General features: G+C 36.6%; 3 non-coding genes across 3 annotated transcripts; 2 read left to right on the forward strand and 1 right to left on the reverse strand.

Moving 5' to 3' along the window:
- Window positions 1–3,122: 3,122 nt before the first annotated feature.
- On the forward strand, window positions 3,123–3,195 carry TRNAD-GUC (transfer RNA aspartic acid (anticodon GUC)). The gene has a single exon. It is a non-coding gene; the product is annotated as a tRNA-Asp (tRNA).
- Window positions 3,196–4,444: 1,249 nt separating this feature from the next.
- On the forward strand, window positions 4,445–4,517 carry TRNAD-GUC (transfer RNA aspartic acid (anticodon GUC)). The gene has a single exon. It is a non-coding gene; the product is annotated as a tRNA-Asp (tRNA).
- Window positions 4,518–23,528: 19,011 nt separating this feature from the next.
- Window positions 23,529–23,601, reverse strand: TRNAT-GGU (transfer RNA threonine (anticodon GGU)). The gene has a single exon. It is a non-coding gene; the product is annotated as a tRNA-Thr (tRNA).
- Window positions 23,602–25,022: the final 1,421 nt, after the last annotated feature.

Below are 25,022 nucleotides of genomic sequence, written 5' to 3' on the forward strand. Positions count from 1 at the left end.
AAATGTCAGAGTTTTTCCACAATACCTGACGAGCATTTAATTTTTGGGCTTCCGTGGCGCAATGGTTAGCGCGTTCAGCTGTTAATCGAAAGGTTGGTATTCGAGCCCACCCGGGAGAGGTGTTGTGAGGTCTCAGATGAAGCGTGAAAAGTCAAACTTTTTCCATAATACGTGATAACCATTTATTTTCTGATCTTTCGTGGCTCAATGGTTAGCGCGTTCGGCTGTTAACCAATAGCTTCGTGGTTCGAGCCCACCCGGGAGCGGTGTTTTTGGATCTCAAATGTAACGTAAATAGCCAAAGTTTTTCCGCAATACCTGACGACCATTTAACTTTTGGGCTTCCGTGGCGCAATGGTTAGCGCGTTCAGCTGTTAACCGAAAGGTTGGTGGTTCGAGCCCAAAAGAGAGGTTTTGTGGGGTCTCAGATGTAGCGTGAAAAGTCGTAACTTTTCAACAAAACCTGACAACCATTTAATTTTTGGGCGTCCGTGGCGCAATGGCTAGCGCGTTCGGCTGTTAACCGAAAGGTTGGCGGTTCGAGCCCATCCGGGAGCGGTGTTGTGACGTCTCAGATGTTACGTAAAATGTCAGAGTTTTTCCACAATACCTGACGAACATTTAATTTTTGGCCTTCCGTGGCGCAATAATTAGCGCGTCGAGCACTTAATCGAAAGGTTGGTGGTTCGAGCCCACCGGAAGAGGTGTTGTGGGGTCTCAGATGTAGCGTTAAAAGTCAAAACTTTTCCACAATACGTGACAACCATTTAATTTCTGATCTTCCGTGGCTCAATGGTTAGCGCGTTCGGCTGTTAACCAATAGGTTGTTGGTTCGAGCCCACCCGGGAGCGGTGTTTTTGGATCTCAAATGTAACGTAAATAGCCAAAGTTTTTCCACAATACCTGACGACCATTTAATTTTTGGGCGTCCGTGGCGAATGGTTAGCGCGTTCGGCTGTTAACCGAAAGGTTGGTGGTTCGAGCCCACCCGGGAGCGGTGTTGTGAGGTCTCAGATGTGAAGTAAAAAGACAAGGTTTTACCTCAATACCTGACGAAAATTTAATTTTTGGGCTTCAGTGGCGCAATGGTCTGCGCGTTCAGCTGTTAACCGAAAGGTTGGTGGTTCGAGCCCTCCCGGGAGCGGTGTTGTGACGTCTCAGATGTAACGTAAAATGTCAGAGTTTTTCCACAATACCTGACGAGCATTTAATTTTTGGGCTTCCGTGGCGCAATGGTTAGCGCGTTCAGCTGTTAATCGAAAGGTTGGTATTCGAGCCCACCCGGGAGAGGTGTTGTGAGGTCTCAGATGAAGCGTGAAAAGTCAAACTTTTTCCATAATACGTGATAACCATTTATTTTCTGATCTTTCGTGGCTCAATGGTTAGCGCGTTCGGCTGTTAACCAATAGCTTGGTGGTTCGAGCCCACCCGGGAGCGGTGTTTTTGGATCTCAAATGTAACGTAAATAGCCAAAGTTTTTCCGCAATACCTGACGACCATTTAATTTTTGGGCTTCCGTGGCGCAATGGTTAGCGCGTTCAGCTGTTAATCGAAAGGTTGGTATTCGAGCCCACCCGGGAGAGGTGTTGTGAGGTCTCAGATGAAGCGTGAAAAGTCAAACTTTTTCCATAATACGTGATAACCATTTATATTCTGATCTTTCGTGGCTCAATGGTTAGCGCGTTCGGCTGTTAACCAATAGCTTGGTGGTTCGAGCCCACCCGGGAGCGGTGTTTTTGGATCTCAAATGTAACGTAAATAGCCAAAGTTTTTCCGCAATACCTGACGACCATTTTTTTTGGGCGTCCGTGGCGCAATGGTTAGCGCGTTCGGCTGTTAACCGAAAGGTTGGTGGTTCGAGCCCATCCGGGAGCGGTGTTGTGAGGTCTCAGATGTGAAGTAAAAAGACAAGGTTTTACCTCAATACCTGACGAAAATTTAATTTTTGGGCTTCAGTGGCGCAATGGTCAGCGCGTTCAGCTGTTAACCGAAAGGTTGGTGGTTCGAGCCCTCCCGGGAGCGGTGTTGTGACGTCTCAGATGTAACGTAAAATGTCAGAGTTTTTCCACAATACCTGACGAGCATTTAATTTTTGGGCTTCCGTGGCGCAATGGTTAGCGCGTTCAGCTGTTAATCGAAAGGTTGGTATTCGAGCCCACCCGGGAGAGGTGTTGTGAGGTCTCAGATGAAGCGTGAAAAGTCAAACTTTTTCCATAATACGTGATAACCATTTATTTTCTGATCTTTCGTGGCTCAATGGTTAGCGCGTTCGGCTGTTAACCAATAGCTTGGTGGTTCGAGCCCACCCGGGAGCGGTGTTTTTGGATCTCAAATGTAACGTAAATAGCCAAAGTTTTTCCGCAATACCTGACGACCATTTTTTTTGGGCGTCCGTGGCGCAATGGTTAGCGCGTTCGGCTGTTAACCGAAAGGTTGGTGGTTCGAGCCCATCCGGGAGCGGTGTTGTGAGGCCTCAGATGTGAAGTAAAAAGTCAAAGTTTTACCTCAATACCTGACGAAAATTTAATTTTTGGGCTTCAGTGGCGCAATGGTTAGCGCGTTCGGCTATTAACCAATAGGTTGGTGGTTTGAGCCCATCCGGGAGAAGTGTTGTGACGTCTCAGATGTAACGTAAAATGTCGGAGTTTTTCCACAATACCTGACGAACCTTTAATTTTTGGGCTTCAGTGGCGCAATGGTCAGCGCGTTCAGCTGTTAACCGAAAGGTTGGTGGTTCGAGCCCAAACGAGAGAGGTTTTGTGGGGTCTCAGATGTAGCTTGAAAAGTAATAACTTTTCAACAATACCTGACAACCATTTAATTTCTGAGCTTCCGTGGCTCAATGCTTAGCGCGTTCGGCTGTTAACCAATAGGTTGGAGGTTCTAGCCCATCCGGGAGCGGTGTTGTGATGTCTCAGATGTAACGTAAAATGTCAGAGTTTTTCCACAATACCTGACGAACATTTAATTTTTGGGCTTCCGTGGCGCAATGGTTAGCGCGTTCAGCTGTTAATCGAAAGGTTGGTGGTTCGAGCCCACCCGGAAGAGGTGTTGTGGGGTCTCAGATGTAGCGTAAAAAGTCAAAACTTTTCCACAATACGTGACAACCATTTAATTTCTGAGCTTCCGTGGCTCAATGGTTAGCGCGTTCGGCTGTCAATCGAAAGGTTGGTGGTTGGAGCCCATCCGGGAGCGGTGTTGTGAGGTCTAGGATGTGAAGTAAAAAGTCAAAGTTTTACCTCAATACCTGACGAAAATTTAATTTTTGGGCTTCAGTGGCGCAATGGTCAGCGCGTTCAGCTGTTAACCGAAAGAATGGTGGTTCGAGCCCTCCCGGGAGCGGTGTTGTGACGTCTCAGATGTAACGTAAAATGTCAGAGTTTTTCCACAATACCTGACGAGCATTTAATTTTTGGGCTTCCGTGGCGCAATGGTTAGCGCGTTTAGCTGTTAGTCGAAAGGTTGGTGGTTCGAGCCCACCCGGGAGAGGTGTTGTGAGGTCTCAGATGTAGCGTGAAAAGTCAAACTTTTTCCATAATACGTGATAACCATTTATTTTCTGATCTTTCGTGGCTCAATGGTTAGCGCGTTCGGCTGTTAACCAATAGCTTGGTGGTTCGAGCCCACCCGGGAGCGGTGTTTTTGGATCTCAAATGTAACGTAAATAGCCAAAGTTTTTCTACAATACATGACGACCATTTAATTTTTGGGCTTCCGTGGCGCAATGGTTAGTGCGTTCAGCTGTTAACCGAAAGGTTGGTGGTTCGAGCCCAAACGAGAGAGGATTTGTGGGGTCTCAGATGTAGCGTGAAAAGTCGTAACTTTTCAACAATACCTGACAACCATTTAATTTTTGGGCGTCCGTGGCGCAATGGCTAGCGCGTTCGGCTGTTAACCGAAAGGTTGGTGGTTCGAGCCCATCCGGGAGCGGTGTTGTGACGTCTCAGATGTTACGTAAAATGTCAGAGTTTTTCCACAATACCTGACGAACATTTAATTTTTGGGCTTCCGTGGCGCAGTAATTAGCGCGTCCAGCTCTTAATCGAAAGGTTGGTGGTTTGAGCCCACCCGGAAGAGGTGTTGTGGGGTCTCAGATGTAGCGTTAAAAGTCAAAACTTTTCCACAATACGTGACAACCATTTAATTTCTGATCTTCCGTGGCTCAATGGTTAGCGCGTTCGGCTGTTAACCAATAGGTTGGTGGTTCGAGCCCACCCGGGAGCGGTGTTTTTGGATCTCAAATGTAACGTAAATAGCCAAAGTTTTTCCACAATACCTGACGACCATTTAATTTTTGGGCGTCCGTGGCGAATGGTTAGCGCGTTAGGCTGTTAACCGAAAGGTTGGTGGTTCGAGCCCACCCGGAAGAGGTGTTGTGGGGTCTCAGATGTAGCGTAAAAAGTCAAAACTTTTCCACAATACGTGACAACCATTTAATTTCTGAGCTTCCGTGGCTCAATGGTTAGCGCGTTCGGCTGTCAATCGAAAGGTTGGTGGTTGGAGCCCATCCGGGAGCGGTGTTGTGAGGTCTAGGATGTGAAGTAAAAAGTCAAAGTTTTACCTCAATACCTGACGAAAATTTAATTTTTGGGCTTCAGTGGCGCAATGGTCAGCGCGTTCAGCTGTTAACCGAAAGAATGTTGGTTCGAGCCCTCCCGGGAGCGGTGTTGTGACGTCTCAGGTGTAACGTAAAATGTCAGAGTTTTTCCACAATACCTGACGAGCATTTAATTTTTGGGCTTCCGTGGCGCAATGGTTAGCGCGTTTAGCTGTTAATCGAAAGGTTGGTGGTTCGAGCCCACCCGGGAGAGGTGTTGTGAGGTCTCAGATGTAGCGTGAAAAGTCAAACTTTTTCCATAATACGTGATAACCATTTATTTTCTGATCTTTCGTGGCTCAATGGTTAGCGCGATCGGCTGTTAACCAATAGCTTGGTGGTTCGAGCCCACCCGGGAGCGGTGTTTTTGGATCTCAAATGTAACGTAAATAGCCAAAGTTTTTCTACAATACCTGACGACCATTTAATTTTTGGGCTTCCGTGGCGCAATGGTTAGTGCGTTCAGCTGTTAACCGAAAGGTTGGTGGTTCGAGCCCAAACGAGAGAGGATTTGTGGGGTCTCAGATGTAGCGTGAAAAGTCGTAACTTTTCAACAATACCTGACAACCATTTAATTTTTGGGCGTCCGTGGCGCAATGGCTAGCGCGTTCGGCTGTTAACCGAAAGGTTGGTGGTTCGAGCCCATCCGGGAGCGGTGTTGTGACGTCTCAGATGTTACGTAAAATGTCAGAGTTTTTCCACAATACCTGACGAACATTTAATTTTTGGGCTTCCGTGGCGCAGTAATTAGCGCGTCCAGCCATTAATCGAAAGGTTGGTGGTTTGAGCCCACCCGGAAGAGGTGTTGTGGGGTCTCAGATGTAGCGTTAAAAGTCAAAACTTTTCCACAATACGTGACAACCATTTAATTTCTGATCTTCCGTGGCTCAATGGTTAGCGCGTTCGGCTGTTAACCAATAGGTTGGTGGTTCGAGCCCACCCGGGAGCGGTGTTTTTGGATCTCAAATGTAACGTAAATAGCCAAAGTTTTTCCACAATACCTGACGACCATTTAATTTTTGGGCGTCCGTGGCGAATGGTTAGCGCGTTCGGCTGTTAACTGAAAGGTTGGTGGTTCGAGCCCATCCGGGAGCGGTGTTGTGAGGTCTCAGATGAGAAGTAAAAAGTCAAGGTTTTACCTCAATACCTGACGAAAATTTAATTTTTGGGCTTCAGTGGCGCAATGGTCAGCGCGTTCAGCTGTTAACCGAAAGGTTGGTGGTTCGAGCCCATCCGGGAGCGGTGTTGTGAGGTCTCAGATGTGACGTAAAAAGTCAAGGTTTTTACACAATCACTTTTATTGAGTGTTTTATAGGGAATTAAGCTGAATTCGGTCAAAAATTTCTCCAGAAAAAAATGCATTCAAAAAAGTACCGAAAAAATCGCATGTTTTTCTTCTTCAAGATACAAAATCCGTGACAACGATTTCTTATTGAAAAATTTAATTTTAACAGTTTTTTGATTGAATATCGTTACATTTGCTTGAATTAAAGCAAAAAGTATAAAAATAATGGTTTCAGTGAACATATTTGAAAATAGTGAAGAAATACTCAAAGTATGCTTCTTTGGCCGTGAAACGTCGATTTTGAAAATGTTATTAAAAATCGAGGTAAATTTTTAATTATTGTTAAATCGAGATGAAATCACTTTCAATGAGTGTTTTATAGGGAATTAAGCTGAATTCGGTCAAAAATTTCTCCTGAAAAAAATGCATTCAAAAAAGTACCGAAAAAATCTCATGTTTTTCTTCTTCAAGATACAAAATCCGTGACAACGATTTCTTATTGAAAAATTTAATTTTAACAGTTTTTTGATTGAATATCGTTACATTTGCTTGAATTAAAGCAAAAAGTATAAAAATAATGGTTTCAGTGGTTATTTTTGAAAATAGTGAAGAAATACTCAAAATATGCTTCTTTGGCCGTGAAACGTCGATTTTGAAAATGTTATTAAAAATCGAGGTACATTTTTATTTATTGTTCAATCGAGATGAAATCACTTTTAATGAGTGTTTTATAGGGAATTAAGCTGAATTCGGTCAAAAATTTCTCCTGAAAAAAATGCATTCAAAAAAGTACCGAAAAAATCGCATGTTTTTTTTCTTCAAGATACAAAATCCGTGACAACGATTTCTTATTTAAAATTGAATTTTAACAGTTTGTTGAATGAATATCGTTACATTTGCTTGAATTAACGCAAAAATTACAAAAATAATGGTTTCAGTGGTTATATTTGAAAACAGTGAACAAATACTCAAAATGTTTTCCTTAGGCCGAGTTACGTCGATTTTGAAAATGTTATTAATAATCGAGGTACATTTTTATTTATTGTTCAATCGAGATGAAATCACTTTCAATGAGTGTTTTATAGGGAATTAAGCTGAATTCGGTCAAAAATTTCTCCAGAAAAAAATTCATTCAAAAAAGTACCGAAAAAATCGCAGGTTTTTCTTCTTCAAGACACAAAATCCGTGAATACGATTTCTTAATGAAAATTGAATTTTAACAGTTTTTTGAATGAATATCGTTACGTTGCTTGAATTAAAGCAAAAATATAAAAATAATGGTTTCAGTGAACATATTTGAAAATAGTGAAGAAATACTCAAAGTATGCTTCTTTGGCTGTGAAACGTCGATTTTGAAAATGTTATTAAAAATCGAGGTAAATTTTTAATTATTGTTCAATCAAGATGAAATCACTTTCAAAGAGTGTTTTATAGGGAATTAAGCTGAATTCGGTCAAACATTTCTCCAAAAAAAAATGCATTCAAAAGTGTACCGAAAAAATCGCATGTTTTTTTTCTTCAAGATACAATATCCGTGACAACGATTTCTTATTGAAAATTGAATTTTAACAGTTTTTTGAATGAATATCGTTACATTGCTTGAATTTAAGCAAAAAAGTATAAAAATAATGGTTTCAGTGGTTATATTTGAAAATAGTGAAGAAATACTCAAAATATGCTTCTTTGGCCGTGAAACGTCGATTTTGAAAATGTTATTAAAATCGAGGTACATTTTAATTTATTGTTCAATCGAGATGAAATCTCTTTTAATGAGTGTTTTATAGGAATTAAGCTGAATTCGGTAAAAATTTCTCCTGAAAAAAATGCATTCAAAAAAGTACCGAAAAAATCGCATGTTTTTCTTCTTCAAGATACAAAATCCGTGACAACGATTTCTTATTGAAAAATTTAATTTTAACAGTTTTTTGATTGAATATCGTTACATTTGCTTGAATTAAAGCAAAAAGTATAAAAATAATGGTTTCAGTGAACATATTTGAAAATAGTGAAGAAATACTCAAAGTATGCTTCTTTGGCCGTGAAACGTCGATTTTGAAAATGTTATTAAAATTCGAGGTAAATTTTTAATTATTGTTCAATCGAGATGAAATCACTTTCAATGAGTGTTTTATAGGGAATTAAGCTGAATTCAGTAAAACATTTCTCCAGAAAAATGCATTCAAAAGTGTACCGAAAAAATCGCATGTTTTTTTTCTTCAAGATACAAAATCCGTGACAACGATTTCTTATTTAAAATTGAATTTTAAGAGTTTGTTGAATGAATATCGTTACATTTGCTTGAATTAACGCAAAAATTACAAAAATAATGGTTTCAGTGGTTATATTTGAAAACAGTGAACAAATACTCAAAATGTTTTTCTTAGGCCGAGTTACGTCGATTTTGAAAATGTTATTAAAAATCGAGGTACATTTTTATTTATTGTTCAATCGAGATGAAATCACTTTCAATGAGTGTTTTATAGGGAATTAAGCTGAATTCGGTCAAAAATTTCTCCAGAAAAAATGTATTCAAAAAAGTACCGAAAAAATCGCATGTTTTTCTTCTTCAAGATACAAAATCCGTGACAACGATTTCTTATTGAAAAATTGAATTTTAACAGTTTTTTGAATGAATATCGTTACATTTGCTTGAATTAAAGCAAAAAGTATAAAAATAATGGTTTCAGTGAATATATTTGTAAATAGTGAACAAATACTCAAAATGTTTTTCTTAGGCCGAGTTACGTCGATTTTGAAAATGTTATTAAAAATCGAGGTACATTTTTATTTATTGTTCAATCGAGATGAAATCACTTTTAATGAGTGTTTTATTGGGAATTAAGCTGAATTCGGTCAAAAATTTCTCCAGAAAAAAATGCATTCAAAAAAGTACCGAAAAAATCGCATGTTTTTTATCTTCAAGATACAAAATCCGTGACAACGATTTCTTATTTAAAATTGAATTTTAACAGTTTGTTGAATGAATATCGTTACATTTGCTTGCATTAAAGCAAAAAGTATAAAAATAATGGTTTCAGTGGTTATTTTTGAAAATAGTGAAGAAATACTCAAAATATGCTTCTTTGGCCGTGAAACGTCGATTTTGAAAATGTTATTAAAAATCGAGGTATATTTTAATTTATTGTTCAATCGAGATGAAATCACTTTTAATGAGTGTTTTATAGGGAATTAAGCTGAATTCGGTCAAACATTTCTCCAAAAAAATGCATTCAAAAGTGTACCGAAAAAATCGCATGTTTTTTTTCTTCAAGATACAATATCCGTGACAACGATTTCTTATTGAAAATTGAATTTTAACAGTTTTTTGAATGAATATCGTTACATTGCTTGAATTAAAGCAAAAAGTATAAAAATAATGACTTCCGTGGTTATATTTGAAAATAGTGAAGAAATACTCAAAATATGCTTCTTTGGCCGTGAAACGTCGATTTTGAAAATGTTATTAAAAATCGACGTATATTTTTATTTATTGTTCAATCGAGATGAAATCACTTTTAATGAGTGTTTTATAGGGAATTAAGCTGAATTCGGTCAAAAATTTCTCCTGAAAAAAATGCATTCAAAAAAGTACCGAAAAAATCGCATGTTTTTCTTCTTCAAGATACAAAATCCGTGACAACGATTTCTTATTTAAAATTGAATTTTAACAGTTTGTTGAATGAATATCGTTACATTTGCTTGCATTAAAGCAAAAAGTATTAAAATAATGGTTTCAGTGGTTATTTTTGAAAATAGTGAAGCAATACTCAAAATATTCTTCTTTGGCCGTGAAACGTCGATTTTGAAAATGTTATTAAAAATCGAGGTATATTTTAATTTATTGTTCAATCGAGATGAAATCACTTTTAATGAGTGTTTTATAGGGAATTAAGCTGAATTCGGTCAAACATTTCTCCAAAAAAATGCATTCAAAAGTGTACCGAAAAAATCGCATGTTTTTTTTCTTCAAGATACAATATCCGTGACAACGATTTCTTATTGAAAATTGAATTTTAACAGTTTTTTGAATGAATATCGTTACATTGCTTGAATTAAAGCAAAAAGTATAAAAATAATGACTTCCGTGGTTATATTTGAAAATAGTGAAGAAATACTCAAAATATGCTTCTTTGGCCGTGAAACGTCGATTTTGAAAATGTTATTAAAAATCGACGTATATTTTTATTTATTGTTCAATCGAGATGAAATCAATTTTAATGAGTGTTTTATAGGGAATTAAGCTGAATTCGGTCAAACATTTCTCCAAAAAAATGCATTCAAAAGTGTACCGAAAAAATCGCATGTTTTTTTTCTTCAAGATACAATATCCGTGACAACGATTTCTTATTGAAAATTGAATTTTAACAGTTTTTTGAATGAATATCGTTACATTGCTTGAATTAAAGCAAAAAGTATAAAAATAATGACTTCCGTGGTTATATTTGAAAATAGTGAAGAAATACTCAAAATATGCTTCTTTGGCCGTGAAACGTCGATTTTGAAAATGTTATTAAAAATCGACGTATATTTTTATTTATTGTTCAATCGAGATGAAATCACTTTTAATGAGTGTTTTATAGGGAATTAAGCTGAATTCGGTCAAAAATTTCTCCTGAAAAAAATGCATTCAAAAAAGTACCGAAAAAATCGCATGTTTTTCTTCTTCAAGATACAAAATCCGTGACAACGATTTCTTATTGAAAAATTTAATTTTAACAGTTTTTTTATTGAATATCGTTACATTTGCTTGAATTAAAGCAAAAAGTATAAAAATAATGCTTTCAGTGAACATATTTGAAAATAGTGAAGAAATACTCAAAGTATGCTTCTTTGGCCGTGAAACGTCGATTTTGAAAATGTTATTAAAAATCGAGGTAAATTTTTAATTATTGTTCAATCGAGATGAAATCACTTTCAATGAGTGTTTTATAGGCAATTAAGCTGAATTCAGTAAAACATTTCTCCAGAAAAAATGCATTCAAAAGTGTACCGAAAAAATCGCATGTTTTTTTTCTTCAAGATACAAAATCCGTGACAACGATTTCTTATTTAAAATTGAATTTTAAGAGTTTGTTGAATGAATATCGTTACATTTGCTTGAATTAACGCAAAAATTACAAAAATAATGGTTTCAGTGGTTATATTTGAAAACAGTGAACAAATACTCAAAATGTTTTTCTTAGGCCGAGTTACGTCGATTTTGAAAATGTTATTAAAAATCGAGGTACATTTTTATTTATTGTTCAATCGAGATGAAATCACTTTCAATGAGTGTTTTATAGGGAATTAAGCTGAATTCGGTCAAAAATTTCTCCAGAAAAAATGCATTCAAAAAAGTACCGAAAAAATCGCATGTTTTTCTTCTTCAAGATACAAAATCCGTGACAACGATTTCTTATTGAAAAATTGAATTTTAACAGTTTTTTGAATGAATATCGTTACATTTGCTTGAATTAAAGCAAAAAGTATAAAAATAATGGTTTCAGTGAATATATTTGTAAATAGTGAACAAATACTCAAAATGTTTTTCTTAGGCCGAGTTACGTCGATTTTGAAAATGTTATTAAAAATCGAGGTACATTTTTATTTATTGTTCAATCGAGATGAAATCACTTTTAATGAGTGTTTTATTGGGAATTAAGCTGAATTCGGTCAAAAATTTCTCCAGAAAAAAATGCACTCAAAAAAGTACCGAAAAAATCGCATGTTTTTTATCTTCAAGATACAAAATCCGTGACAACGATTTCTTATTTAAAATTGAATTTTAACAGTTTGTTGAATGAATATCGTTACATTTGCTTGCATTAAAGCAAAAAGTATAAAAATAATGGTTTCAGTGGTTATTTTTGAAAATAGTGAAGAATATGCTTCTTTGGCCGTGAAACGTCGATTTTGAAAATGTTATTAAAAATCGAGGTATATTTTAATTTATTGTTCAATCGAGATGAAATCACTTTTAATGAGTGTTTTATAGGGAATTAAGCTGAATTCGGTCAAACATTTCTCCAAAAAAATGCATTCAAAAGTGTACCGAAAAAATCGCATGTTTTTTTTCTTCAAGATACAATATCCGTGACAACGATTTCTTATTGAAAATTGAATTTTAACAGTTTTTTGAATGAATATCGTTACATTGCTTGAATTAAAGCAAAAAGTATAAAAATAATGACTTCCGTGGTTATATTTGAAAATAGTGAAGAAATACTCAAAATATGCTTCTTTATCCGTGAAACGTCGATTTTGAAAATGTTATTAAAAATCGACGTATATTTTTATTTATTGTTCAATCGAGATGAAATCTCTTTTAATGAGTGTTTTATAGGGAATTAAGCTGAATTCGGTCAAACATTTCTCCAAAAAAATGCATTCAAAAGTGTACCGAAAAAATCGCATGTTTTTTTTTCTTCAAGATACAATATCCGTGACAACGATTTCTTATTGAAAATTGAATTTTAACAGTTTTTTGAATGAATATCGTTACATTGCTTGAATTAAAGCAAAAAGTATAAAAATAATGACTTCCGTGGTTATATTTGAAAATAGTGAAGAAATACTCAAAATATGCTTCTTTGGCCGTGAAACGTCGATTTTGAAAATGTTATTAAAAATCGACGTATATTTTTATTTATTGTTCAATCGAGATGAAATCACTTTTAATGAGTGTTTTATAGGGAATTAAGCTGAATTCGGTCAAAAATTTTTCCTGAAAAAAATGCATTCAAAAAAGTACCGAAAAAATCGCATGTTTTTCTTCTTCAAGATACAAAATCCGTGACAACGATTTCTTATTGAAAAATTTAATTTTAACAGTTTTTTTATTGAATATCGTTACATTTGCTTGAATTAAAGCAAAAAGTATAAAAATAATGCTTTCAGTGAACATATTTGAAAATAGTGAAGAAATACTCAAAGTATGCTTCTTTGGCCGTGAAACGTCGATTTTGAAAATGTTATTAAAAATCGAGGTAAATTTTTAATTATTGTTCAATCGAGATGAAATCACTTTCAATGAGTGTTTTATAGGCAATTAAGCTGAATTCAGTAAAACATTTCTCCAGAAAAAATGCATTCAAAAGTGTACCGAAAAAATCGCATGTTTTTTTTCTTCAAGATACAAAATCCGTGACAACGATTTCTTATTTAAAATTGAATTTTAAGAGTTTGTTGAATGAATATCGTTACATTTGCTTGAATTAACGCAAAAATTACAAAAATAATGGTTTCAGTGGTTATATTTGAAAACAGTGAACAAATACTCAAAATGTTTTTCTTAGGCCGAGTTACGTCGATTTTGAAAATGTTATTAAAAATCGAGGTACATTTTTATTTATTGTTCAATCGAGATGAAATCACTTTCAATGAGTGTTTTATAGGGAATTAAGCTGAATTCGGTCAAAAATTTCTCCAGAAAAAATGCATTCAAAAAAGTACCGAAAAAATCGCATGTTTTTCTTCTTCAAGATACAAAATCCGTGACAACGATTTCTTATTGAAAAATTGAATTTTAACAGATTTTGAATGAATATCGTTACATTTGCTTGAATTAAAGCAAAAAGTATAAAAATAATGGTTTCAGTGAATATATTTGTAAATAGTGAACAAATACTCAAAATGTTTTTCTTAGGCCGAGTTACGTCGATTTTGAAAATGTTATTAAAAATCGAGGTACATTTTTATTTATTGTTCAATCGAGATGAAATCACTTTTAATGAGTGTTTTATTGGGAATTAAGCTGAATTCGGTCAAAAATTTCTCCAGAAAAAAATGCACTCAAAAAAGTACCGAAAAAATCGCATGTTTTTTATCTTCAAGATACAAAATCCGTGACAACGATTTCTTATTTAAAATTGAATTTTAACAGTTTGTTGAATGAATATCGTTACATTTGCTTGCATTAAAGCAAAAAGTATAAAAATAATGGTTTCAGTGGTTATTTTTGAAAATAGTGAAGAATATGCTTCTTTGGCCGTGAAACGTCGATTTTGAAAATGTTATTAAAAATCGAGGTATATTTTAATTTATTGTTCAATCGAGATGAAATCACTTTTAATGAGTGTTTTATAGGGAATTAAGCTGAATTCGGTCAAACATTTCTCCAAAAAAATGCATTCAAAAGTGTACCGAAAAAATCGCATGTTTTTTTTCTTCAAGATACAATATCCGTGACAACGATTTCTTATTGAAAATTGAATTTTAACAGTTTTTTGAATGAATATCGTTACATTGCTTGAATTAAAGCAAAAAGTATAAAAATAATGACTTCCGTGGTTATATTTGAAAATAGTGAAGAAATACTCAAAATATGCTTCTTAATCCGTGAAACGTCGATTTTGAAAATGTTATTAAAAATCGACGTATATTTTTATTTATTGTTCAATCGAGATGAAATCACTTTTAATGAGTGTTTTATAGGGAATTAAGCTGAATTCGGTCAAACATTTCTCCAAAAAAATGCATTCAAAAGTGTACCGAAAAAATCGCATGTTTTTTTTCTTCAAGATACAATATCCGTGACAACGATTTCTTATTGAAAATTGAATTTTAACAGTTTTTTGAATGAATATCGTTACATTGCTTGAATTAAAGCAAAAAGTATAAAAATAATGACTTCCGTGGTTATATTTGAAAATAGTGAAGAAATACTCAAAATATGCTTCTTTGGCCGTGAAACGTCGATTTTGAAAATGTTATTAAAAATCGACGTATATTTTTATTTATTGTTCAATCGAGATGAAATCACTTTTAATGAGTGTTTTATAGGGAATTAAGCTGAATTCGGTCAAAAATTTCTCCTGAAAAAAATGCATTCAAAAAAGTACCGAAAAAATCGCATGTTTTTCTTCTTCAAGATACAAAATCCGTGACAACGATTTCTTATTGAAAAATTTAATTTTAACAGTTTTTTTATTGAATATCGTTACATTTGCTTGAATTAAAGCAAAAAGTATAAAAATAATGCTTTCAGTGAACATATTTGAAAATAGTGAAGAAATACTCAAAGTATGCTTCTTTGGCCGTGAAACGTCGATTTTGAAAATGTTATTAAAAATCGAGGTAAATTTTTAATTATTGTTCAATCGAGATGAAATCACTTTCAATGAGTGTTTTTTAGGGAATTAAGCTGAATTCGGTCAAAAATTTCTCCAGAAAAAAATTCATTCAAAAAAGTACGGAAAAAATCGCAGGTTTTTCTTCTTCAAGACACAAAATCCGTGAATACGATTTCTTATTGAAAATTGAATTTTAACAGTTTGTTGAATGAATATCGTTACATTTGCTTGAATTAACGCAAAAATTACAAAAATAATGGTTTCAGTGGTTATATTTGAAAACAGTGAACAAATACTCAAAATGTGTTTCTTAGGCCGAGTTATGTCGATTTTGAAAATGTTATTAAAAATCGAGGTACATTTTTATTTATTGTTCAATCGAGATGAAATCACTTTCAATGAGTGTTTTATAGCGAATTAAGCTGAATTCGGTCAAAAATTTCTCCAGAAAAAAATGCATTCAAAAAAGTACCGAAAAAATCGCATGTTTTTCTTCTTCAAGATACAAAATCCGTGACAACGATTTCTTATTGAAAAATTGAATTTTAACAGTTTTTTGAATGAATATCGTTACATTTGCTTGAATTAAAGCAAAAAGTATAAAAATAATGGTTTCAATGAATATATTTGAAAATAGTGAAGAAATACTCAAAGTATGCTTCTTTGGCCGTGAAACGTCGATTTTGAAAATGTTATTAAAAATCGGGGTAAATTTTTAATTATTGTTCAATCGAGATGAAATCACTTTCAATGAGTGTTTTATAGGCAATTAAGCTGAATTCGGTCAAACATTTCTCCAGAAAAAAATGCATTCAAAAGTGTACCGAAAAAATCGCTTGTTTTTTTTCTTCAAGATACAAAATCCGTGACAACGATTTCTTATTTAAAATTGAATTTTAACAGTTTGTTGAATGAATATCGTTACATTTGCTTGAATTAACGCAAAAATTACAAAAATAATGGTTTCAGTGGTTATATTTGAAAACAGTGAACAAATACTCAAAATGTTCTTCTTAGGCCGAGTTACGTCGATTTTGAAAATGTTATTAAAAATCGAGGTACATTTTTATTTATTGTTCAATCGAGATGAAATCACTTTCAATGAGTGTTTTATAGGGAATTAAGCTGAATTCGGTCAAAAAGTTCTCCAGAAAAAAATTCATTCAAAAAAGTACCGAAAAAATCGCATGTTTTTCTTCTTCAAGATACAAAATCCGTGACAACGATTTCTTATTGAAAAATTGAATTTTAACAGTTTTTTGAATGAATATCGTTACATTGCTTGAATTAAAGCAAAAAGTATAAAAATAATGGTTTCAGTGAATATATTTGTAAATAGTGAAGAAAAACTCAAAATATGCTTCGTTGGCGGTGAAACGTCGATTTTTAAAATGTTATTAAAAATCGAGGTACATTTTTAATTATTGTTCAATCGAGATGAAATCACTTTTAATGAGTGTTTTATAGGGAATTAAGCTGAATTCGGTCAAACATTTCTCCAGAAAAAAATGCATTTAAAAGTGTACCGAAAAAATCGCATGTTTTTTTCTTCAAGATACAAAATCCGTGACAACGATTTCTTATTTAAAATTGAATTTTAACAGTTTGTTGAATGAATATCGTTACATTTGCTTGAATTAACGCAAAAATTACAAAAATAATGGTTTCAGTGGTTATATTTGAAAACAGTGAACAAATACTCAAAATGTTTTTCTTAGGCCGAGTTACGTCGATTTTGAAAATGTTATTAAAAATCGAGGTACATTTTTATTTATTGTTCAATCGAGATGAAATCACTTTTATTGAGTGTTTTAAAGGGAATTAAGCTGAATTCGGTCAAACATTTCTCCAGAAAAAAATGCATTCAAAAGTGTACCGAAAAAATCGCATGTTTTTTTTCTTCAAGATACAAAATCCGTGACAACGATTTCTTATTTAAAATTGAATTTTAACAGTTTGTTGAATGAATATCGTTTTTTTTGCTTGAATTAAAGCAAAAAGTATAAAAATAATGGTTTCAGTGGTTATTTTTGAAAATAGTGAAGAAATACTCAAAATATGCTTCTTTGGCCGTGAAACGTCGATTTTGAAAATGTTATTAAAAATCGAGGTACATTTTTATTTATTGTTCAATCGAGATGAAATCACTTTCAATGAGTGTTTTATAGGGAATTAAGCTGAATTCGGTCAAAAATTTCTCCAGAAAAAAATTCATTCAAAAAAGTACCGAAAAAATCGCAGGTTTTTCTTCTTCAAGACACAAAATCCGTGAATACGATTTCTTAATGAAAATTGAATTTTAACAGTTTTTTGAATGAATATCGTTACGTTGCTTGAATTAAAGCAAAAAGTATAAAAATAATGGTTTCAGTGAACATATTTGAAAATAGTGAAGAAATACTCAAAGTATGCTTCTTTGGCCGTGAAAAGTCGATTTTGAAAATGTTATTAAAAATCGAGGTAAATTTTTAATTATTGTTCAATCAAGATGAAATCACTTTCAAAGAGTGTTTTATAGGGAATTAAGCTGAATTCGGTCAAACATTTCTCCAAAAAAAAATGCATTCAAAAGTGTACCGAAAAAATCGCATGTTTTTTTCTTCAAGATACAATATCCGTGACAACGATTACTTATTGAAAATTGAATTTTAACAGTTTTTTGAATGAATATCGTTACATTGCTTGAATTAAAGCAAAAAGTATAAAAATAATGGTTTCAGTGGTTATATTTGAAAATAGTGAAGAAATACTCAAAATATGCTTCTTTGGCCGTGAAACGTCGATTTTGAAAATGTTATTAAAAATCGAGGTACATTTTTATTTATTGTTCAATCGAGATGAAATCACTTTTAGTGAGTGTTTTATAGGGAATTAAGCTGAATTCGGTCAAAAATTTCTCCTGAAAAAAATGCATTCATAAAAGTACCGAAAAAATCGCATGTTTTTCTTCTTCAAGATACAAAATCCGTGACAACGATTTCTTATTGAAAAATTTAATTTTAACAGGTTTTTGATTGAATATCGTTACATTTGCTTGAATTAAAGCAAAAAGTATAAAAATAATGCTTTCAGTGAACATATTTGAAAATAGTGAAGAAATACTCAAAGTATGCTTCTTTGGCCGTGAAACGTCGATTTTGAAAATGTTATTAAAAATCGAGGTAAATTTTTAATTATTGTTCAATCGAGATGAAATCACTTTCGATGAGTGTTTTATAGGGAATTAAGCTGAATTCGGTCAAAAATTTCTACAAAAAAAAATTCATTCAAAAAAGTACCGAAAAAATCGCAGGTTTTTCTTCTTCAAGACACAAAATCCGTGAATACGATTTCTTATTGAAAATTGAATTTTAACAGTTTTTTGAATGAATATCGTTACATTGCTTGAATTAAAGCAAAAAGTATAAAAATAATGGTTTCAATGAATATATTTGAAAATAGTGAAGAAATACTCAAAGTATGCTTCTTTGGCCGTGAAACGTCGATTTTGAAAATGTTATTAAAAATCGAGGTAAATTTTCAATTATTGTTCAATCGAGATGAAATCACTTTCAATAAGTGTTTTATAGGGAATTAAGCTGAATTCGGTCAAACATTTCTCCAGGAAAAAATGCATTCAAAAAAGTACCGAAAAAAATCGCATGTTTTTCTTCTTCAAGATACAAAATCCGTGACAACGATTTCTTATTGAAAAATTGAATTTTAACAGTTTTTTGAATGAATATCGTTACATTTGCTTGAATTAAAGCAAAAAGTATAAAAATAATGGTTTCAGTGGTTATTTTTGAAAATAGTGAAGAAATACTCAAAATATGCTTCTTTGGCCGTGAAACGTCGATTTTGAAAATGTTATTAAAAATCGAGGTACATTATTATTTATTGTTCAATCGAGATGAAATCACTTTTAATGAGTGTTTTTTAGGGAATTAAGCTGAATTCGGTCAAAAATTTCTCCTGAAAAAAATGCATTCAAAAAAAAACCGAAAAAATCGCATGTTTTTCTTCTTCAAGATACAAAATCCGTGACAACGATTTCTTATTGAAAAATTTAATTTTAACAGTTTTTTGATTGAATATCGTTACATTTGCTTGAATTAAAGCAAAAAGTATAAAAATAATGGTTTCAGTGAACATATTTGAAAATAGTGAAGAAATACTCAAAGTAAGCTTCTTTGGCCGTGAAACGTCGATTTTGAAAATGTTATTAAAAATCGAGGTAAATTTTTAATTATTGTTCAATCGAGATGAAATCACTTTCAATGAGTGTTTTATAGGGAATTAAGCTGAATTCGGTCAAACATTTCTCCAGAAAAAAATGCATTCAAAAGTGTACCGAAAAAAATCGCATGTTTTTTTTCTTCAAGATACAAAATCCGTGACAACGATTTCTTATTGAAAAATTGAATTTTAACAGTTTTTTGAATGAATATCGTTACATTTGCTTGAATTAGGTATTGTGGAAAAACTTTGGCTTTCTACGTTACGTTTGAGATCCCACAACGCCGCTCCCGGGTGGGCTCGAACCACTAAATTATTTGTTAACTGCTGAACGCGCTAACCATTGCGCCACGGAAGCTCAGTAATTAAATGGTTGTCACGTATTGTGGAAAAGTTTTGACTTTTTACGCTACATCTGAGACCCCACAACACCTCTCCCGGGTGGGCTCGAACCTTCAACCTTTCGATTAACAGCTGAACGCGCTAATCATTGCGCCACGGAAGCCCAAAAATTAAATGGTCGTCAGGTATAGTGGAAAAACTTTGGCTTTCCACGTTACGTTTGAGATCCCACAACACCGCGCCCGGGTGGGCTCGAACCACCAACCTATTGGTTAACAGCCGAACGCCCTAACCATTGCGCCACGGAAGCCCAAAAATTAAATGATCGTCAGGTATTGTGGAAAAACTTTGGCTTTCTACGTTACATTTGAGATCCCACAACGCCGCTCCCGGGTGGGCTCGAACCACTAACCTATTAGTTAACAGCAGAACGCGCTAACCACTGAGCCACGGAAGCTCAGAAATTAAATGGTTGTCACGTATTGTGGAAAAACTTTGACTTTTTACGTAACATCTGAGACCTCATAGCACCGCTCCCGGGTGTGCTTGAACCACCAACCTTTCTGTTAACAGCCGAACGCGCTAACGATTGCGCCACGGAAGCCCAAAATTTAAATGGTCGTCCGGTATTGTGGAAAAACCTTGACTTTTTACGTCACATCTGAGACGTCACAACACCGCTCCCGGATGGGCTCGAACCACCAACCTATTGGTTAACAGCCGAACGCGCTAACCATTGAGCCACGGAAGCTCCGAAATTAAATGGTTGTCACGTATTGTGGAAAAGTTTTGACTTTTTACGCTACATCTGAGACCCCACAACACCTCTCCCGGGTGGGCTCGAACCTTCAACCTTTCGATTAACAGCTGAACGCGCTAGTCATTGCGGCACGGAAGCCCAAAAATTAAATGTTCGTCAGGTATTGTGGAAAAACTCTGACATTTTACGTTACATCTGAGACCTCACTACACCGCTCCCGGATGGGCTCGAACCACCAACCTATTGGTTAAAAGCCGAACGCGCTAACCATTGCGCCACGGAAGCCCAAAAATTAAATGGTCGTCAGGTGTTGTGGAAAAAACCTTGGCTTTTTACGTCACATCTGAGACGTCACAACACCTATTCTGGTTGGGCTCGAACCACCAACCTTTCGGTTAACAGCCGAAGGCGCTAACCATTGCGCCAAGGAAGCCCAAAAATTTAAAGGTCGTCAGGTATTGTGGCAAAACTTTGGCTTTCTACGTTACATTTGAGATCCCACACCACCGCTCCCGGGTGGGCTCGAACCACCAACCTATTGGTTAACAGCCGAACGCGCTAACCATTGAGCCACGGAAGCTCAGAAATTAAATGGTTGTCACGTATTGTGGATAAGTTATGACTTATTACGTTACATCTGAGACCCTACAACACCTCTCTCGGTTGGGCTCGAACCACCAACCTATTGGCTAACAGCCGAACGCGCTAAGCATTGAGCCACGGAAGCTCAGAAATTAAATGGTTGTTACGTATTGTGGAAAAGTTTTGACATTTTACGCTACATCTGAGACCCCACAAAACCTCTCCCGGGTGGGCTCGAAACACCAACCTTTCGATTAACAGCTGAACGCGCTAATTATTGCGCCACGGAAGCCCAAAAATTAAATGTTCGTCAGGTATTGTGGAAAAACTCTGACATTTTACGTTACATTCGAGACGTCACAACACCGCTCCCGGGTGTGCTCGAACCACCAACCTTTCTGTTAACAGCCAAACGCGCTAACCATTGCGCCAAGGAAGCCCAAATATTAAATATTCGTCAGGTATTGTGGAAAAACTCTGACATTTTACGTCACATCTGAGAACTCACAACACCGCTCCCGGGTGGGCCCGAACCACCAACCTATTGGTTAACAGCCGAACACGCTAAACATTGAGCCACGGAAGCTCAGAAATTAAATCGTTGTCACGTATTGTGGAAAAGTTTTGACTTTTTACGCTACATCTGAGACCCCACAACACCTCTCCCGGGTGGGCTCGAACCACCAACCTTTCGATTAACAGAAGAACGCGCTAACCATTGCGCCACGGAAGCTCAAAAATTAAATGGTCGTCAGGTATTGTGGAAAAACCTTGACATTTTACGTCACATCTGAGACCTCACAACACCGCTCCCGGATGGGCTCGAACTACCAAACTATTGGTTAACAGCCGAACGCGCTAACCATTGAGCCACGGAAGCTCAGAAATTAAATGGTCGTCAGGTATTGTGGAAAAACTTTGGCTTTCTACGTTACATTCGAGATCCCACAACACCGCTCCCGGGTATGCTTGAAGCGGCAACCTATTGGCTAACAGCCGAACGCGCTAACCATTGAGCCACGGAAGCTCAGAAATTAAATGGTTGTCAGGTATTGTGGAAAAACTTTGGCTTTCTACGTTTCATTTGAGACCCCACAACCACCAACCTTTAGATTAACAGCTGAACGCGCTAACCATTGAGCCACGGAAGCTCAGAAATTAAATGGTCGTCAGGTATTGTGGAAAAACTTTGGCTTTCTACGTTACATTTGAGATCCCACAACACCGCTCCCGGGTGGGCTCGAACCACCAACCTATGGGTCAACAGCAGAACGCGCTAACCATTGCGCTACGGAAGCCCAAAAATTAAATGCTCTTCAGGTTTTGCGTAAAAACCTAGACTTTTTACGTCACATCTGAGACCTCACAACACCGCTCCCGGATGAGCTCGAACCACCAACCTATTGGTTAACAGCCGAACGCGCTAACCATTGAGCCACGGAAGCTCAGAAATTAAATGATTGTCACGTATTGTGGATAAGTTTTGACTTTTTACGCTACATATGAGACCCCACAACACCTCTCCCGGGTGGGCTCGAACCTTCAACCTTTCGATTAACAGCTGAACGCGCTAATCATTGCGCCACGGAAGCCCAAAAATTAAATGGTCGTCAGGTATTGTGGAAAAACCTTGACTTTTTACGTCACATCTGAGACCTCACAACACCGCTCCCGGATGGGCTCGAACTACCAAACTATTGGTTAACAGCCGAACGCGCTAACCATTGAGCCACGGATGCTCAGAAATTAAATGGTCGTCAGGTATTGTGGAAAAACTTTGGCTTTCTACGTTACATTTGAGATCCCACAACACCGCTCCCGGGTGGGCTCGAAACACCAACCTTTCGATTAACAGCTGAACGCGCTAATTATTGCGCCACGGAAGCCCAAAATTAAATGTTCGTCAGGTATTGTGGAAAAACTCTGACATTTTACGTTACATTCGAGACGTCACAACACCGCTCCCGGGTGTGCTCGAACCACCAACCTTTCTGTTAACAGCCAAACGCGCTAACCATTGCGCCAAGGAAGCCCAAATATTAAATATTCGTCAGGTATTGTGGAAAAACTCTGACATTTTACGTCACATCTGAGAACTCACAACACCGCTCCCGGGTGGGCCCGAACCACCAACCTATTGGTTAACAGCCGAACACGCTAAACATTGAGCCACGGAAGCTCAGAAATTAAATCGTTGTCACGTATTGTGGAAAAGTTTTGACTTTTTACGCTACATCTGAGACCCCACAACACCTCTCCCGGGTGGGCTCGAACCACCAACCTTTCGATTAACAGCTGAACGCGCTAACCATTGCGCCCCGGAAGCCCAAAAATTAAATGGTCGTCAGGTATTGTGGAAAAACTTTGGCTTTCTACGTTACATTTGAGATCCCACAACACCGCTTCCGGGTGGGCTCGAACCACCAACCTATTGGCTAACAGCCGAACGCGCTAACCATTGAGCCACGAAAGCTCAGAAATTAAATGGTTGTCACGTATTGTGGAAAAGTTTTGACTTTTTACGCTACATCTGAGACCCCACAACACCTCTCTCGGGTGGGCTCGAACCACCAACCTTTCGATTAACAGCTGAACGCGCTAATTATTGCGCCACGGAAGCCCAAAAATTAAATGGTCGTCAGGTATTCTGGAAAAACTTTGGCTTTCTACGTTACATTCGTGATCCCACAACACCGCTCCCGGGTGGGCTTGAACCACCAACCTTTCGGTTACCAGCCGAACGCGCTAACCATTGCGCCACGGAAGCCCAAAAATTAAATGGTCGTCAGGTATTGTGGAAAAACTTTGGCTTTCTACGTTACATGTGAGATCCCACAACACCGCTCCCGGGTGGCCTCGAACCACCAACCTATTGGTTAACAGCCGAACGCGCTAACCATTGACCCACGGAAGCCCAAAAATTAAATGGTCGTCAGGTATTGTGGAAAAACCTTGACTTTTTACGTAACATCTGAGACGTCACAACACCGCTCCCGGATGGGCTTGAACCACCAACCTTTCGGTTAACAGCCGAACGCGCTAACCATTGCGCCACGGAAGCCCAAAAATTAAATGGTCGTCAGGTATTGTGGAAAAACTTTGGCTTTCTACGTTACATTCGAGATCCCACAACACCGCTCCCGGGTATGCTTGAAGCGCCAACCTATTGGCTAACAGCCGAACGCGCTAACCATTGAGCCACGGAAGCTCAGAAATTAAATGGTTGTCAGGTATTGTGGAAAAACTTTGGCTTTCTACGTTACATTTGAGACCCCACAACCACCAACCTTTCGATTAACAGCTGAACGCGCTAACCATTGAGCCACGGAAGCTCAGAAATTAAATGGTCGTCAGGTATTGTGGAAAAACTTTGGCTTTCTACGTTACATTTGAGATCCCACAACACCGCTCCCGGGTGGGCTCGAACCACCAACCTATGGGTCAACAGCAGAACGCGCTAACCATTGCGCCACGGAAGCCCAAAAATTAAATGCTCGTCAGGTTTTGCGTAAAAACCTAGACTTTTTACGTCACATCTGAGACCTCACAACACCGCTCCCGGATGAGCTCGAACCACCAACCTATTGGTTAACAGCCGAACGCGCTAACCATTGAGCCACGGAAGCTCAGAAATTAAATGGTCGTCAGGTGTTGTGGAAAAACTTTGGCTTTCTACGTTACATTTGAGATCCCACAACACCGCTCCCGGATGGGCTCGAACCACCAACCTATTGGTTAACAGCCGAACGCGCTAACCATTGAGCCACGGAAGCCCAAAGTTAAATGCTCGTCAGGTATTGTGTAAAAACCTTGACTTTTTACGTCACATCTGAGACCTCACAACACTGCTCCCGGATGGGCTCGAACCACCAACCTATTGGTTAACAGCCAAACGCGCTAACCATTGAGCCACGGAAGCTCAGAAATTAAATGGTTGTCACGTATTGTGGAAAGGTTTTGACCTTTTACGCTACATCTGAGACCCCACAACACCTCTCCCGGGTGGGCTCGTACCACCAACCTTTCGATTAACAGCTGAACGCGCTAACCATTGCGCCACGGAAGCCCAAAAATTCAATGTTCGACAGGTATTGTGGAAAAACTCTGACATTTTATGATACATTTGAGACGTCACAACACCGCTCCCGGGAGAGCTCAAACCACCAGTCTTTTGAATAGCAGCTGAAC

This window comes from Phalangium opilio, unplaced genomic scaffold, assembly GCF_054372755.1.
Source record: "Phalangium opilio isolate 3A_F unplaced genomic scaffold, DU_Popi_V2 ptg000087l_1, whole genome shotgun sequence".
NCBI classification, from domain to species: domain Eukaryota; kingdom Metazoa; phylum Arthropoda; class Arachnida; order Opiliones; family Phalangiidae; genus Phalangium; species Phalangium opilio.